This window comes from Falco punctatus (assembly GCF_963210335.1).
Source record: "Falco punctatus genome assembly, chromosome: 10".
NCBI lineage: Eukaryota > Metazoa > Chordata > Aves > Falconiformes > Falconidae > Falco > Falco punctatus.
Window position 1 is genome coordinate 4,207,835 of NC_137590.1, and position 17,867 is coordinate 4,225,701.

At 50.5% G+C, this 17,867-nt stretch overlaps 2 protein-coding genes across 2 annotated transcripts in view; both read left to right on the top strand.

The window, feature by feature from the left end:
- Positions 1–17,867, top strand: part of LOC308071079 (protein FAM83D-B-like) — a 441,583-nt gene that overhangs the window by 361,655 nt on the left and 62,061 nt on the right. The gene's annotated exons all lie outside the window — the stretch shown is intronic.
- The window catches only part of PPP1R16B (protein phosphatase 1 regulatory subunit 16B), a 60,729-nt gene continuing 45,519 nt past the window's right edge, over positions 2,658–17,867 (top strand). Inside the window, exon 1 of the mRNA XM_080405972.1 lies at positions 2,658–2,764. The gene's annotated coding sequence lies outside the window, so the exon portion shown is untranslated. The remainder of the gene's footprint in view (positions 2,765–17,867) is intronic.

Sequence of the window (17,867 nt, forward strand, 5' to 3'; positions counted from 1 at the left end):
GGGGCTGCTGGCACAGCTCTTCCTCCGGCACTCGGCTCCCGCTGCAGCCTACCTACGCTCAGCTGTTCTGTTTTGACAGGCTGTCACCACGTGAGTGTACGATGAAGCAGCAATTGCAAGTGCACGTGCTCTGTACACCTGCAGAACAAGGACATGATCTCTACTGTCCCCTCGCTTCTACATCTTTAAACTCCCAGCACAGCCCAAGACTGGCAGCTCCTTCTGTGCATCTGAGTTACAGGGTCTGCTCGGTGTCCTTCAGCCATTGCAGCCTTCTACTTATTTTTTTAATCCAGAAGATTCAGTTGGTTGCCAGCACCTAGTCTGACCGCTGAGTAACTGAAGTATTATAAAAGCACAAGAGAAAAATCCTGTTCTTAGACCTGGGTGAAATCTTTCCAGCAAATAGCGTACTTCCTAAAGAAAGGAATTTGAGGGTCCAAAACTACCTGTGAGATCAGATTGAACACTGGATCGGGAAGGAGACACTAGGAACTGCATCTTTAGAAATGCTAGATGTTTTAGTAGTGCTTTTTATGAAACTTGAAATATCCTTCCTCTTAACCTAGATCTCTGTAATCTTTTTAATCTGTACCCAATAAAAAAGAAAACTTGATACAGCCAAAATTCACTGCATTAGAAAACAAACAAACTGTATTTCTATTCTAGCTCCAAATTTTTGTATTGGCAACTGAAGCAAGAGCTTTGATTTGCCAGCAAAAATGAGGATGCTGTGGATGCCTGCAGGCACTCTCTGAGGCACTCACCCCTCCCGCTGCCCTGAAGGTCTCCATCTTCTCCATTCCTGGGCTCTGGCACTCACCGCAAGAGCCTGCTGATGTGGTAGCTGTCCTTGTCTTCCCAATCACAATGCTCATGCCCACATTTGAACAGAAAATGAGGTGTGGGGGTTTGGGGGTTTTTTTGTTTGTTTTTTTTTTTTTGTTTTTTTTTTTTTTTTTAAATAATTCTTTAACTGTTAAGATACGTTTCAGCTTTTTACGCTGACTCACTGGTCTGGCACAGAGCCAGTTTATTTATGTGACTCCCTCCATCATTACCATACGTACCTCAGAAAGCAGCTGTGCTTACAACACATTTTAAATAAACAGAGGACTGAATTATGGACTTCAGAGACTGGTCCAAAGTTGCTCAGCTCTCCAGTGCCTTGGGCTAAGGCTCCAGCTGCTAGACTCGAGCTTTGGAAAGCCTCCTCCACCCTGCATAGCCCAGGGCTGCCAAGGTCTCTGGCTGGTGAGGAGCCAAGTCTAGTCCCAGATCGGTAACTAACCCTTAACTCAGTTGAAAACTTTCCCATTCCTCCCATCCTGCACCTCCACCTCTGTGAATCTAGTGAAGAGGAGGACATGGATGTATTTTCTTCTCATCAGCTTTGCTTTCCAGAGTTTTGCATGTACAAACGCAGCAATCGGTTTGTACAGTTAGGGCACATCTCTGTGCCACTCGGTGACTCTTACAACACGGTTCTGCCATGTGGCAGCAGTAATACGTGAATTCTGGACAGAGCTCCCGGACTCTCCTCAGGGTAAACTCTCACCTCCATCAGGCTGTCGCACTCTGGATGCTCTCTCACACTCATGTACAACTGCAAAGATCCAGGTTTTTTACCCGCAAACACTCACCCACACTGTCCCGTTCAAAGGAGCAAGTCCCATTTCAAACCAAAAGGCACTTGTTGAGCTGGAATGTTTCAGTGCAGCTTCGAAGGACACCCCACAGCTGGATGGCTGGAGCTGTCTCCCCGATGATCTGCTAGATCTGGGTGGAGGCCCTTTCCCAAGGAGGAACAGGTCCGATGGTGATTAATCCTCCCAACCTTCCGAAACCTATTTCACCCCAGAAAAGGCAACCGATCCCAGACACAGCATCTGACGGCAGCGTGAGGAATCCTCCCTGCTGGGCTCCCTGCCGTGCAGGGCGAGCGTGGGCCCAGGAGCTGCTTGGCTTCTCTCCCAGCGCTGCTGACTGGCTCTGGCTCCCGGCAAAGACTCTTATCTGCCCCTTTGTCCGCCTGTGAAAGGGGCATGAGGCATCCTTCAGGAATGGTGCTCCGTTCTCGCATCACTCACTGGGCTTTACAAGCCTGACAGGGACGTTGCATTGCATCGGGGGCGGCTTTGAGTTTCTCCTAAAAAAATGCTCCAGGATCCCGTCCCTAGCACGGCCTCGTTCTGTGGCAAGCAGGAGCCTGCTGCCGGGCTTGGCGATTCACGCTGGCAGAAGGGCAAAAGGATTTCCAGCCGGGATGCCCTTGGCAGACCCCCCAATGGCAGCGCGGGCAGCAGCATCCTGCACCTTGCGCCTGGCCAGATCCCCCTGCTGCAGGGTGCCCAAGCCGCAACCTTCCACCAAAACTCGAAGACCTTTTTTTTTTATTTTTTATTAATTTTTATGTACTGGTTCATTTATTTATTTATTTATTTATTTATTTATTTATTCACACAGGCAGCCCCGCCCGCCCCGACGCGGTCCAGCGCCCCTTCCCGAAGGGCCGCCCCGCAGCAGCCGCTCCCGCAGCGCCCCCGGGATGCGGCCGCGCTCCGCGCCCTCCACCTGCCGGGCGGGGCCGGGCTGCTGCGCGCCCCCTCCGCGCCCCCTCCGCGGCCGCGCCCCCTCCGCGGCGCCTCCCCGGGGCGGAGCTGCGGCCGCAGCCGGAGGCGGGCGGGGGCCGGGGCTGCGCGGCGCCGCTGCCTGCTTGCCCGCCCGCCTGCCGGGCCCGCCGCGCTGCGCGGAGCTGCCGCGGGTGAGTGCGGAGCGGGGCGCGGGGCTGGCGCGGCCGGGGGGCAGCGGCCGAGCGGGGGTTGCGGGAGCGGCGCGGGGTCTGCCCGGTCCCCGGGGTGGGGGGTGGGGGATGGATGGCGAGGGGTGCGGGAGAGCTGTGCCAGGCCCGCGGAGCGCTGCGCGGGTGCGGAGCGGGGTCCCCGCCGCGGCTGCAGTCACGCCGCGGAGTTTCGGTAACTCCAGCCCTGCGCGGTCGCATGCGGGCTGGCGAGCGGCACCGGAGCACCGCGGCCGCTGCCTTCCCGGGCGGGTGCGAGGGACCGCGGGGGGCTGGGGGTACCCCGGGCCGGGGGCGAACCGCGGAGGGGGCGCGGGCAGCCCCCGCGGCAGGTGTTACGCCGTGGAGCGCTGGCGGGGCTGGGGTGCGCGTTGGCGCGGTGGGGCATCGTGCGGGAGCCCGGACGCTGGAGATGGGAATTTCCTGCGTTTGTTCGTGGATGGGCTTTGCCTATCGCGTTTAGGATCCCTTCCCCTTCTGGCCTGATTCAGGGTGGGAGAGATACACCGGGTGGTAGCAGAAGTGTTAAGCAATTGTTATTCCTGAAATGGCATCAGGATTGCAGTTCCTGGTTTCTGTGTGAGATGAAGGTCTTTCTTGGAGAGAGTCTCCTCCAGGTGCTGGCAGACCAGGCAAACTTCAGCCTGAACTTCAGCCCCTTGCCCAGTCCCAGGGGCTGCGGTGGCAGCGGTGGCAGGTGACGATGCTTTCGGTTGACTCTGTTGACAAGCCAACAAGTTCATGTTTATATCTTGGCTTACTTATCGTGAACGGGTCTTTGCTGTGCTGTGATAACTGCTGGAGGAGGAGGAGGACGCTTCCAGCTACCATGGAGTAGCAGAAAAAGTGGCTTTTCACAAATTGTCAAGGAAAGCAGAGGGTTCACAAACCTGGATAAAAGCCCAAACCCATCCCTGAGTCGTCCTAACAAATGCCCAGGGAACCTCAGGGGAGCGGCGGCCTGGGCTGCCCTAGCTCTCCCCTTGACCCAGCCTCCCCGACCCGGTGTCCCGAGCCCTGCCATTGCTGTTCCGTGCTTTTTCCCGGGTGGAAGGGCCAAGTGCTGTTATGGCAGAAAGCAGAAGGGTTTTTTCTGGCTGGAACTGAATTTAGTCCGGAGGGGGATTGTTTTCGTAGTGAAGGATGTAATGCATTAAATCCTGAATGTGAAGGATACTTTTTCATTTGTGTTTTTCCCTTCCTTCTTTAAACTCTATGCTGTGCGTTAGACCAAAAGCTGTGGATGATATTGGGAATACTCTTATTACATTATTTTTGTCGGGTTTGGATCATGTCCTGAGATCTCTCATGAAGCTGGGGTGTGTGGGGGGAAAGCTTACTTTCCTTCTGACTGGGAAAACGTAAGTGACTATTTCATGAGAAAAATAAGATTTAAAGTGTTGAACTTCAGATATCTATGGTGGATGTGATGAAATGCTGAGATATTGTGTCTTCTCTCTGCCATCAAGACCACGTGTCCAGGCTGCCCATTTCTAACAATGTCTCGTTGTCGAGTCCATCATTGCAGGAAAAATGACTCTGTGTGAGTGCACTGGTACCAATTGTACCGGCTCCTTGGTGCTTCTGCATTGCTTCTGCAGCCACTTTGTTGGAACCTTATTTTCACTTGGTTTAATAATTAATAAAATGCCTGTTGCCTCAAGGCACATTTCATCCAGTAAGAAGAAAAACATCAACCAGTGTTTACTGGTTACGGAGCCTGAGGTTGACAAATAATGAAGCTTTTGTGGACGAGAAGATGTCTCATTTTTATCTTACATAAACTTGCATAAGTGCAGGGTTTGTGCTAAAAGTCTTCTAAGGATGTTACTCCTTTCTTATCCCCATCCTTAAAAAGGTCACTTGCCCGCTGGTGACAAGTGGGTTTTAATTGTGACCTGCCCTAACCTGTTTATGGGTGGTCTTCTCCGTTTCGCTTTTACCTATGCCTGGCTCAAGTTTGGCAGCTCTTGGGTATTTAATGACTGTAAAGATAGCAAAATCAGGTCCTACATCTTCACAGGCTTAGCTTCTTTGGTGTGAAAGAGATCAGTCTCTTTTGGGGCAATAAATCTCTGTCAGATACTTATGAACCACTATCATTAACTGCATTTTGAATCACTCGTTGAGCTGGAGAGGGAAAATTGGCCTGCAGTTCATCTTGTCTCCTTTCAAACTGCTAAATGATGATTTGGAGAACTTAGTGGGCAAATTATATCACCAGCTAATTGGCCTAAGAAGAAAAACTTGCCTGATATCAAACAAGCTGGCTGCTGCTGTTCTTCATCCTGAAACTGTCTGCTGCCTCAGGTGATGCCTCCAGCTTCAAATACCTACAGGGTTTTTGTTGTGGCGCTGGAAAAGGGACATGGGAAATTCTTTCTGTTAACACCTGTGCATGGTGTCCACTCCACCTCCAGCAGATTTTGAAGTATTGTCCCTTAAAGTACAAACCCTCAGCATTCCAAGCTTGCCTTCCCCTGTGGATAGCCCTCTCCTCTTCTTCCTCAGAGGGTGAAACTGCTCACTGGGCTGTAATGTTTTTGGAGGACTTGGCTCTGCTGGGGATCCCCGACAGAGCTGAATTTGGGAAGGAGGTGAAAGCATGATGCAGGGACCCTGCTCATTGCCTTGCCATCCGTGTCCCTGCTTTGGCAGAGACCTTTTTAGGAGTGACATGCCTCTCCCCAGATGTGTCTGGCAGCTTGGTGGCCCAGTGCTGGGAGCACAGGTCAGGATTAGCCCCTGCGTGGGCAATGAAATGTGCCGTACAGCTGGCTGGGGCCGGGGTGAGCAGGAGGGTGTGCTCTGCCGGCACCAACGGTCAGCCCGACCTTGCTGCTTGTTGAAAATAATTCAGGGCTGGTGGCTTCTCTGCAAGGAGGGCTGTAACTGCAGGCGACTGCCAGTGTAGAAGCATCCAGGCACAGCAGGTTCAGCCCTCCTTGCTTGAAGAGCTGCAGGCGTGAGCTGGGATGTGTGAAAGGGGTCAGCTGTTGGCTTTTTGCGAGGCTGTTAGTCGAGTTACAGCACCTCCTAGGATGGCCTTGCCAGCTGGCTCACCCTTTAGGGAAGTTTAAAGAGGCTTATCACAATCTTACTAGAAATCTGTCGTCTTCTATTAATCTACTTGTCTCTCTTCATCTCCTTTCCATGTGCTCCCTTTGCTCATTCATCTCAACAGCACCATACTGCCTGCACCGCTGCTGGTCGACACCAGCTGTGCCATTTGCCAAAGTCTTGTTTAGGACACGTTCATTTGTAGACTGTCACTTTTTGCTGTCCAACATGATTTTTCTTTATATATATGTAGAGATACCATACTTTTAAAATGTTTGTTTTTGAAGGTGGCATGCCTGAAAGGGCAGCAGAGCCCAGGTGCTTTGCTGGCTGGGGTGGAGATGCAGGAGAGTGACGGTACCCAGGAGCAGACTCCAGCTCTGAGTAAGTGAAAGCCCATCCTACGCCAGGTCCCGCTCGGCAGCGGGCTCAGTGTGGAGCACAGCTTGCCTTGCCACCGGCAGCAGCGTAAGGGACTGGTGATAATGGATGTAAATCACTGGCTGTCTGCACCTTCCCTACTGAAATCAGAATAGTTCCCGCTTCGGGGGTAGCGCTGCACTTTCCTTAAGCAACGAGCACAGGTGAAGGGCAGCAGAAAACACTGTCAAGGTTTGGGAGGTATGAATGCTACACCCCGAGTCTCATGGCAAAGCAGGAAAGGGCCTATCAGTGAGAACTGGTGATACTGGACCGAGCTGGAACTCAACAGCACACCTTGGCACCTCTGCTAGCTGGGGCAAATGTTACTTTCAGAGTGATGCGATTCTTGCCGATGGACCTTTTCCTTGCAGGTTTTACAGGATTGTGTCAATACTGGGGTTAACAGCCACATAGACACCAAGGGGAAAAAAAAAAAAAGTAGCTTGGGGAAGGCTAATCCTTAATACCCATACAAAGCAAACAAATAGTATATCATTTGACATGTATTAGGTGAGCTGGGAGATCTCTGGCTCTAGAGGCCTGGGTAGGAAATGCAAAGCCTTTGACAAAGGTGGCTTGGCCACCCCTGCTTCCAGCGACAGCATCTGCGTGCTGATGCAGGTAGCGGTGCTGCCGGGAGCCGCTTATCTGCCTCTCCCGTCGACTTTCACAGGAATGCTCTCTCCCCTGCACAACACATTGTTTGCTATCCTTGAATGTTGCTAGTTGGCAGGGAAAGAGATCAGTGTGTTTTTTTCCAGAATAGTCAGCTGATTTCATCCCATGGGAGGTGGTTGAAAAGCAAGAGACAGGTGGGTTGGCATTCTTGCTTCGTAGCCTTCCATAATTCCAGCAGAAGGATAAACTGGGAAGTGCAGTTGCTGGGTACTCTTCTATGTTTGCATTTGAAAGAGCTTGATAGGCTGTGATTAATGAGGCTAAATGGAAGCTTGATAAATGGTAAATTCAAATGAACCTGAAACAAAAATGGCTTTATAAGAAGGCATTTGGGTATGTGTGAAGTGCAGATTGTGGGTTTCATCTGTTGCTGGTTGGCAGAGCGCGCTGCCTGGGCTGCCCCCCTGCTGAGGCATGTCCCCTGCTCCCCACCCTGCCGTGTGCCTGCCACAGGGGTGACAGGTCCTGCCCGAGGGGTGGCTGTGCAGACCCTCCTGCAGGTAGTTGCTTCTTTCCTGGTTTAGGTTAATATAACGTTTCCAAATGTGGGCTATGACATCTGCATCCTGGAGCCCCCTGTGTCCCCGTATCCAGGCTCTAATTAAGGATGCTCTAAAAGCAGCAGGCCAGCTACCATGGCCTTGCAGATCAGAACCATTGGCCTAATCTATTTTTGAAGTGAATTAAACTAGAAGAAGGTACTGCCACGCTAGAATAAGAAGCCACCTGGGGAGTTAACCCAGAATAGTTGTTCTGCTTTGGATTTGCACCCTATCTTGTTTCAAAATAACTTTCCCATCTGTATGTACAAGCTCCATCAGCACAGAATGCAGGACAGGACTGAAGATTGCCCAGCAGAGCTAGGAAAACATCTTGTTTTTCCCGAGGTCTTCTCTGCATCGCCTCCCAGAGAGCTGCACATGCTCCTTAACATAGGCATCCCTTTCTGTAATAAATCTGCCCTGCTTCTTGCTCGATCCCCTGCAGAGGTCGGTGCTCCTTTCCTAACCACCCCCCTCTGGCTTGCTGTAACCCTGGCTGCCAGCTTCCCGCAGCCACCTCTGCCCTCCTGTCCTGTCCTCTGCCCAGCCTTTGTGCTGGCTGCACCCAGTGACACAAGCATCCCGAGCGCTGTCTCCCCAGAGGTCCACGGCCAGATTGCACAGAGAGCTTTTCTTAGGCTGGGTGGGACCTTATCGCCTTTCTCAGTGAGTCAGTGTGAGCGCTAGGTAAGAGGCAGCATCAGGTGCCTTTTTCTAAGCTGGGGCTGATAACCTGAGCTGGACATAGGTGGCAGGCGTAAATTATTTGCAACAGCTGCCCTAGGTACTGCTCTTGTGCTGCTCTCGTCTTGCATCGGCTGCGAGGAGTGGGGATATTTGCATGATCTTTTGAGTTGTGCTGAGACACTCTGCTGTTACACTGCTCCTTTGGATTTGTCAGGCTTAAGTTAAATGTATATAATTTTAACATCTCATGATTCTTTGGGGGCTGACTCATGGTTTTTTGGCCTGAGTGAATCATAGCTCTTGAACTCCATTGCTAAATTCATTATGCAACAATTACAGGGTTGGAAATGCCACCCGAAGTGCACACAAACAAGCTGGCAGCAATTTTCCTCTCCTTTTCTCTCACCCTGTGTTGCCAAGAGACCTCACCTGTGAGTTTGCTCATTAGCTCTTGCCTGCGCTCTGTAGGTGAGGGTCTGCTCGGCACACCGCATCTTGATGCTTTGCCCTTGAGCTGGAAGGGGTAGGAGTTGCAGGTTGGGTGTTTCTGGAAGAGAAGAGAGGGGACAGCCTAGGAGGGGAGGCTGGAGATGCGCAGCTTCGCTCGTTGGTGCCAGTTGCCTTAATTTTGTCACAACTGCTCCATGTGATGTTATGGCATAGTCATGGCATCTCTGATGATCCATATGGGAAAACCCCAAGTATGAGGCGCTGCTCTACAGTGGCTCCATGTGGCAATATTGGATGTTGACAGCATTTCACAGGCATAAATTCTGCTTGATTACTTGCTCAGCAGCTTAAAGGTCAAATACCCATTCAAGGAGAAAGACCAAGGAAGGTGTGAGCCTTGTGCTGGCTGTCAAGTGTCTAGTAATACCCACCGTAGTTTTCTCTGCTTTGTGGGCTAAGCCGAGATTTGGGGATTTGTATAAGGCTTGGCTTTTTATTGCGGAGGTCTTGTGCAAGAGTTCATCTGGTATGTGAAATTAAGAGGGGCTTTGTACCAGGTGGGCTTTGCTTGCCGACTTGTTTAACCCACCAAAGCAGCTGGTGGGAGCTGTGCCATAGATCTGTCGGTGGAATGCAGAAGGGCCATCTCCACCATCTGCAGGATCGGATCAGGTTTCTGGCTTTAAAATGCCCCTGCTACCTGAATTTCACTTTCACTACCAGAACACTGATTTTTTTTCTGCCATCCAAAAAAACCTGCTTCTCAGAGCAAATACTCGGCTGAGGCACGTACGGAGTGGCAGGCTGGGTACCGGTACCTGGGAAGCCTCCAGAAAGTCTCCCTGAAGAGCAGCCACTCTCTTCCCTGGGCAGGGCTGGCTGTTTGCACATCCAGGCCTTGGCTGCACATTGAGACTGCAGGGGAGGGTGGCTGAACCTTGTGCTGGTGGGTGAGTGAGGTTCTCCTTGGTGGTTCTTGGCCTGTGGCAGCAGAGCACTAGTGCTTGTAATCCCAGAAATGGCCGAAGCAAAGTAAGAACTCGATTGACAAGGACAAGAGCAGTACCAGCAATTCTGGTGCCAAGTTCATAGTCAAGTTAATCTAAAGTATCCAAAATCATATTTTCAGACTAAGAAGTGGTAAATATTTGATGAAACTGAATGTCAGAACAACTGCATTGTCAGAGCAGCAAGTCAAGCCAACATACCAGCTCTGACTGTGGCCAAGAGTAGATGCAGAAAACACAAAAAGTAGGGCATGTATGGTGACGTGTGGGTTGATAACTGAGCCTAAAAATAAGGTACTTTAGAAACATAAAATCTGCCTTGCAAGCAAGGCAGTGGCAAGCTGCTCTGTCTGATTTAAGACTGAAACTGGTGATGTTGGCACTGCAGAAAGCTGTGCTAACGGTTTGTTAGCATTTTGCTAGCAAAACATTTTGTTTCAATCTGATGGTTTGCATCTAAGATAAGGCAAGTTACTCTGGAGCCGTGCTTGGGCAGAGGTGGAAGTGAGGGGCAGAGGTGGAAGTGAGAGGCAGTGGCGGGGCTGTTGGCAGAGATGCTTTTCCTCAGCCAAGCCCTGCTAGCAGCAGCCTGCTCCCTGTGCAGGGTTTCTGCTGATCTGCATTTTAAGGAGCTTTTGTCCTCTTGAAGTATTATGGTTCGACTTTCTAGAAGATGCACTTATAATATTCCTGCAGGCTTCAAGGGAAAACAGTCTTGATTGCCCTGCAGTAGCAGTATCTGGTGATGCCGACCTTTGAATGGGCTGGCACTGGCACCCTATAGCAACTATATGATACTGCTTGTTGGCATGCTGCAGGGAAGCCTGACCTGCTGTGCTGGAGGTCTGTAGTGTCAGATCAGCAGCCTCGGGACCCCCTTGCATGCTGGTGGCTGACCTTGACCTGCAAAGGCTAGCTGGACAGGAAGATGAATTTTTTGGAGTGGTGGGGTGACATGTGCATAATTCAGCAGTGAAATAAGTAAGTCATTGCGGAGTTCACCAAGGTGTAAGGGCTGTGCCTTAGACAACAAATCCAGAGGTTTGGGCCATGTGGAGCAAAGCAACTCACACTGTAGCATGGATAATTCATTTTTCCCAAAGCCTCACCTCTTCACCCTCCCAGCAGAGCCTGCGGACACCCTGCTGGTCCCTGCACAGCAGAGGCAGGTGAGCAACACCATCCTGAGTAGATGTACAGGCTCCCTGATGGATGCAGGATGGATCAGAGAGCACCTTTTTGAATAACTTGGTTAAGATCTTTTAAGGATTATTGGAATGGTTACAGATATGCTCAATAGTGTCTGTAAACAGTAGCGTTGAAAGCATTTTGTTAGCAATAATTAAACGCAACTGCTATTTAAAAAGGTTAACTCAGACTGTTGGGAAGAACAGCGTCCCTTAAATCTCCCACAAAATCAATATTCCTCCTGTCAGGTGTGTAGCAAAAACACTTTCAAATCCTGGCAGTTGTATTCAAGCCCACCACAAGGCAGCACATAATCCTGACAGCAACGCTGCTTACCGGTCTCTCGGAACTTCTCTCCACGCTGTGGTGGGCCACTCAGCGCGTTTGGCTCTGGCACTTGGGGGCTCCAAGTTGGGTGAGGGTTCTGCCCAGCTGGTGACATCTGTCCCATGGCTGGAGGCAAATGCCTGCTGCTAGAGGGCTACATGGTATTTGCTGCTGTGGTCTGGTCACCTGGGGACCTCTCCTGGCTTCTGCACAAGGTGATTCATCCCGCAGGACCTGACCTTGGATCACTGGGTGCTATGGTCTAGGTGACCAGCTTGGAAGAAGTTGTTGTCTCTTGGTGGCAATGTTGGTACAGCGAACTCCAGTATGGGTGTGCAGGGATGAATCTTCTCTTGCATACCAGCATCATCTCACAGCATGGACCCATCATGTGTTGTCCCTTCCTGCCATCTGATGGTTGTTGTGGTGGCTTTGTTGGCTGCTGGCATTGTCACAGCAGTGCCGCAAAAGCTGGCAGAGTCATGCTTTTGCTTTGAAAAGAGAACAGCGAGGCAGGACTCTCCTCTGGTGGTGAAGAAACCAGAAAAAAATCAAAAAGGGGAATGTATTCCCATGGGATGGTAACGCCCTGCTGTGTCCCCCAGCCTGCTGCAGAAGGGTAGAGCCCTGGGGCTGCACAGCTGGGTGGGGGCAGGTGGGATGCCCGCTCCTGTGCAGGGGTGCATGGCCCAGAGGTGACAGCGAGGGTGGCCATCCCCTGGGAAAGGCACATCCCTGTCGATAGCTGAGAGCCTGCAAAGCCCCTGCCACTGAAACATCCCATGTTGGCACAGTTTGAGGTGCCTAGGAGCTGTAAATGGAAAATCCAGGCACTTATCTAGCTTGTTGCAGTGACAGAATAGGGCAGTTCCCAGGAATTTTTGTTTCCCCGTGGGCCAAAATGTGTGTAAGTGGCTTTAAACAATAGAAGGATTTCTGTTAAAAAGACTGGGGTGCGGACGAATAGGGCTTTAATTTGTACCTTAAGGGAAGGGTGTGGGCTCTTGCAATGGTGTTTTTGAGATTCTGTTGGAAATTAGCTGTTTTTTTCCCATGTCTTATTTTAAAGCCTGTTTTGGGGAAAGATTTGTTGTTGTTTTTCAAATTACAGATCTCTGAATGTGTAGTTTAAAATGTCAGGAAGAGAGGGATGCAGTTTTGGAACACCCCACACATCTGTCTGTTGCAGGGTTGATAAAAACAGAAGCTTTAACCAGAAAAACAAAAAAAAAAAAGAGGTAGTATCCCTGTCATAGATGGGTCAGGCTGCTTTCCCTTGCAGGTGTCTGCATTGCAACCCACACTCACATATAATGTGGTGTGGAAAAAATAAATGGAAAGCCAAATCAGAGACTTACACCCTCAATTAATTTTTTTTGTTGTTGTTCCACATAATCGGAGCTGCTGCATGCCTTTCCTTCAATATTTAACTGCCTGGCTCAGAAGATGGGGCTGCCCTTGTGCGAGGGAAGTTGGGATTCAGTTCATGTTTGCACAGAAATCCCGTTCTGATCTTTCTTTCTTTGCCTAAGGGCAGGGATCCTGCTGCTCCTCTGATGCTGGAGATAAATTTTGTTAGCAGATACTTTTCTTTGGGAGAGCAAAGGGGAGAGGGGAGTGGTATGTAATGAATTCTTGAAGGAATAAAATTTCCTTCTCTTCAAGCATAGTCTTCTCTAGAGTCCTGTGTGCAGCCTCGAGCCTGTCTGCACTGTTGCCGGTACAGTCAGTGGGGAGCAGAGGGGAGAGCTTTGCGCATGGTTTGATGTGAACAGTTCTTATCTAAGGAAAAGAAAAATGAATCGGTACAATTAGCGTGTGCTCTCTGCAGATTTACAGGCTGTTGAATAGTTTTCTCTGTTGCACCAGGCTAAAAGGGGACGGCGTGTTTTGGTGTGTAGTTTGACACCGAGTCCCAAACTTAGTTTCTCATTTTTACCTCGATTCAAAACCATGTTTAGATTTCCAAGTTCACACTAACTGACACGTCCCTCTCCTTTCTCTGTGTTGCAAGCTGATGGCCAAGAGCCCCGGGCAGCTCTTTTTACTGAGTCACCCATTGACCTGAAAGCAGGAGGCAAACCAGAGGTTTCACCCTTGGACAGCGAGAGGGGGCTGAGCAGTTTCTGCAGCTCCAAGGCACCCTCCAAGGGGCACTGGGTGCCCGGTCTGGGGTGATGCCTCACGCTGGGGGCTGGAAGAGCCCGGTCTGCCCATGGGTGCGGAGGGAAAGCCAGCGAGAGCAGAGCTCGGCTGCCTGGTTGCTAAGTAGGATGCTAGGGAACAAAAATGGAGAGGTGAGGAAAAACCCTAAACTCGCAATGAACATGAAAACTATCCACAGAAAAGTTTTGGATTTGAAAATCTACCTGGGCAAGAAGAGTTCAGTGCAGAAAAATGGCAGCCTTGAGAGAGCTGTGTGGAGCAGATGTAGAAAAGAGCGTTTGTTCTACAGAACTTCTAGATTAAGGTTTTCTAAAATGCCTCCGAGCCCTGCTGCCCTGCACTGGGGATTGGGCTTAAGGAGCAGCTTTGCGCAAGACCCATGTGGAGGAAAGCAAGCGCTGGGCTGGGCTGGCTTTAACGCTCTGCCTTTCTCCTAAATCATGTGTGTACGTTGTGCTTGGGCTTGTGTCCTACTAAAGCAAAGCCCTCCGTGGCTGCGGCCGTGCCCAGCAAACCCAAAGGCTCAGCTCTCCAGCTGTGCATAGGAGCCTGATGCCCGGTGTGTGTACGTCTGGGGACCACTGCCAGACTTGTTTTGCTCACCACTGAGGTGCTGCTGGAAAGAGCAGCGTGATTCCAGGCACGCTGGTGTGGGGGAGGACTGCTTGGCACAGAAGATCTTTTTTTTTTATTATTTTTTTTTTAAGGAAACCCACGTTGAAATATTGATAGGAAAAAGAATGTATATTGTGTTGTGTCAAGTGTTTACAGGAAATATATAGTGAAAATACTGAGGGGCTTTCCTCAGACAACTGCCAATATTGTTAGGAGTGGAACAGTTGGGAGGAAAAAAGAATGAGGCACTTAAAATTTTCTATTACCAGCATCAGCTCCAGAGATATTTTTTTTTTACTTGCTGTTTCACGTTTTTCTTCTTTCTCATATTTCATTCCCACTCTTAGGAAGGAGCTCACTGAAGAGGGAGAGATTATCTAGAACTAGAGATAAAGCGGCCAAACCAAAATGTTTTTAGTTCTCTGGGGAAGAATTTAGCTTTAAATTTTGAGCTTTCCATTCAGCTAGAAAAATAACGTCGGTTGATGCACCTTCACCACCAAACTTACCTCTGCATCAAGCAGCAATGAAACTTCCTTTACTGCAGATGGGTAAAACAGTGTCTTCACTTTAAGAAGGTAATTGGGGCACAGATTAAATTACTTACTTTGCATACAAGAAACCTGTGGGAAAGCCAAGAATCTCTCCTGAAGCTCCCAATTTCTGATGAGATCTCTCACCCAGAAGACTTCTGTACCTGCTCTTCCTCACCAGCACTCCAGGGCAGGCTGTAGGAGTTGTGCTCTCTAAGGGGTCTTGGCTTTTTTTTTTTTCCCTTCCTCTCCCCCTTTGTATGTTTTTAAGTGATGTTTCCTTACACTTTCTCCTTCGTTCCTTCAGGAGGAACCGTTTGTCTAGTAGTGCTGAGCATCTGCTGCTTAAAATGCTGCAGAAGCCTTGAGTGAGGAAATGAGCTGTTTGTTTCGAAGAAACCAGTGAAATTAAATTGTTGCTGCATGATTTTCATAATTTTTACTCCTCCGTGTGGTTAACCTGCGGGTGCTGTGGGGCTCGCAGCAGGGTGCAGGGAGAATCACATGGTGCGCGCGAGAAGAATTTGCTACCAGAAGCAATAGCCAGAGCTGAGGGATGAGCAGGGTTTCACCAGTACCTCACAGCTGGAGCACAGGGCTAGAAATAACAATCCTGAGGTGGTGGTGTACCCCTTACAGCCAGCCCGCTGCCTGAAGTCAGGCGAGTGACCTTGTTCTGTATTCATCTGTTAATCAGTGGATGCTCCACCTCTGGGGGAGGGTTTGTTGCATGTTATTTTGGAGGTACTGGCTCAGGTGTGTGGCTGGGGCTGGGGCACCTGCATTTACCGGTGGCAGGTTTCTGACGTCAGCTTTGCTATTCGTCCCCGACATCCCGGAGGAGGTAGTGGTCAGGGTCCCCCTGTGTTACAGATATCCAGACAAGGGAGATGGTACAACCTGTCTGGCATGGTGTGATATTAGAGAAATAAAAATTTTGGTTTCAGAAAGGAAGCCCTTTAGGAGGCTGGAAACACTGCGTTTTGGTTTGCTTACCACTGCAGACATTCACCGTGGGTGTTTTTGTTCTCCTCCTCCTCTTCCCCTGGGCTTTGCAGGAGAGGTGACTGTCCTGCAGGTGAGAACAAGTGCTTCAGGGCCATGATTGCTCAGAGGGACAGGCGACTCTCTTGTGGTTTGAACTCCCCTTCCCAGTTTGCCATGTGGTCGCTGTTGGTAACTGACCCTCTGTCTTCATTTGGAAGCCCCAGTGGCTGAGTCCCTTGTTATAGGTGTGTAAGGCTATAATGGTTTGGGTCATTGGGTGGTCAGGCTTGGTGCAGTGTCCTTGTTGACGATGCTCTAATGAAATGTTTTTCCAAAAGGCAGGAGGTGAGAGAAGCAGTTATAATAGGGAAAGACACCCTGGTTCTAAGCTATGGTTTCTTAGCATGAAAGAGCCTCTTGTCTTGTTCCAGCCTGTATTAATTACGAAAAACCACCAACAACAACCCACCCTACAAACCCCAAGAGCTCTTGGTCCCGAACAGAGCTCACTGTTCCCATGAGCAGACCAGAAGAGGGGTTTGGTTGCCCACCTTCCCGAAGGTGCTGCAGATTGCTGCAGGGAGCAGCCTGCGTGTCGGTGGTGGGGTGGGGAGCGCCTTGGCAGAGCCGGCGCCGTTACGTGCTCGGCAGTGACACCGTTTAGGAAATGACTTGCAGCATGTTCCTCTCTGGGGAAGGTGGGAGGGGGATGCTGCTGCCCTTCTCACCCCCGGTCTGGGCTGCGGGGAGGGAGGGAACGGACCTCAGCTCTTTGTATGGTCAGCCCCCTGACACATCCGTGATTTGGACAGCCCCGCTGTGTCCCCCACCTTGTTCTCCCTTGGGGACAGTTGAACTCCTGTGCCCTTCTTTCCCTGCCGTTCCTGCCTGTCCCTTAATCTGTCACCTTCTCGTGGTGGCTTTCTGGCTCTCTCAGGATGGTGTTACGGCTGCTGGGCTGCCATTGAGCTCTTTTCCCTCACCAGGGAGCAAGCAGTGAAGAGCTGCTCTGCTGCATCCTCCAGACCCTGGGGAGATCCTGGCCAAGAGCACAAACTGCCACACAGAACATGCGCCTTTGGCCGCTTTGTGTCACCAAGCAGTGACAGCCCTGAAGGCGATGCCTGAAAGACAAACCCGGGAATTCTTCACTGGTGCTCGCTGCCAGAGGATGGGTTCAGCAAAAGGGCTGCAACGGGCTGGTCATCTGGCTTTTTGTGGGCAGGAATAGCCCAGACCGGCCTTTGCCCTCGTAGGAAGCAGAAGGGGTAAATGTGGCAATTCCTCACCTTGTCATGGTGCAGGAGTTGACTCTTAATGAAATAAATGAATCAGCCGCCGCCTCTGCAGGCTGCTTATGCGCTCAGATCCCCGCTATAGGCTTTTGTGCTCGGTTTCCAATTCCAGCTGAGAGGAGATTAGCTTGGGGTGGGGAGCAGAGGGCTATTTCTGTCGCTTTTCATGCCACCGACTTGACTTTATGCTGCAGGCACTTCATCTAATCGGCTGGGCCCGATCCTGCGGGTGCCTCCCCACGAGCAACCCAGTGAATGAAAATCATCTCCTTGACTTTGGAAGTGGCTGCTCACTACCTGGGTCTTGAATTTTACCTTGCTGGAAAGATGCACGATTTAGAAGAATTCTCTACTTGCCGAACTATTTCATTGCAAGGTGTCCCACTCGAGGGTTGCTCTTCCATGGTTTGTGTGTTGTTTTTTTTTAAGTGGAATAAAACTGAAATCAATTGATGACACTTAAGTGAAGGACTCTTGTAAGTGTTTGTGTTCTGCTTCACCGTCATGCTGTGCTTAAAGTAGTGCCTTGGGGAGATGTGATGGAGGATTTGCAGGGCTTAGCTCCAGCTTCATTGTCTGGTGGGGAGATGAGGAGGCTCTCCAGCATCACTCAGCGACGTGGCTGTCTTAATGGATCCAGCTTCGACCTCAGCAACATTATAGCAAAGTGTCTGCAAGTTGAATGCTTTGTAGGAAGGTTGAGGGGGGCAACTTTGAGTGTGTGCTGGAACAGGAAAACAAACCCGCTCGGTTTGGTCCTTAGAGGTTGGTGCTTGCATCCCACAGAGGTGAAATGGGAAGTGTGTGTACAGGAGATGAAGGACCCCTCTGGGCGGGGCTGGTGGTACCTGGTAGGCAGCTTGTTGCAGCTGCTGACTCAACTAAACTCTGACTTCACCGAATCGCCGTCTCTTCTTGTATTGTGAGTGAGTAACCAATGCCCTGACAGTCCTTATGAGCTTAGCGAGATAGATCTTGCGCGAAGACAAAACACACAGGAAACGCAAACTGTTTTAAAAAGAAACAATTGTGGTTGCCAGCGCTTGCCTGCCCTGTGTAGGGAGTGAGCTTTGACACAGTTGGAGCGGGTCTTTTGTGCTGCAGCGCCG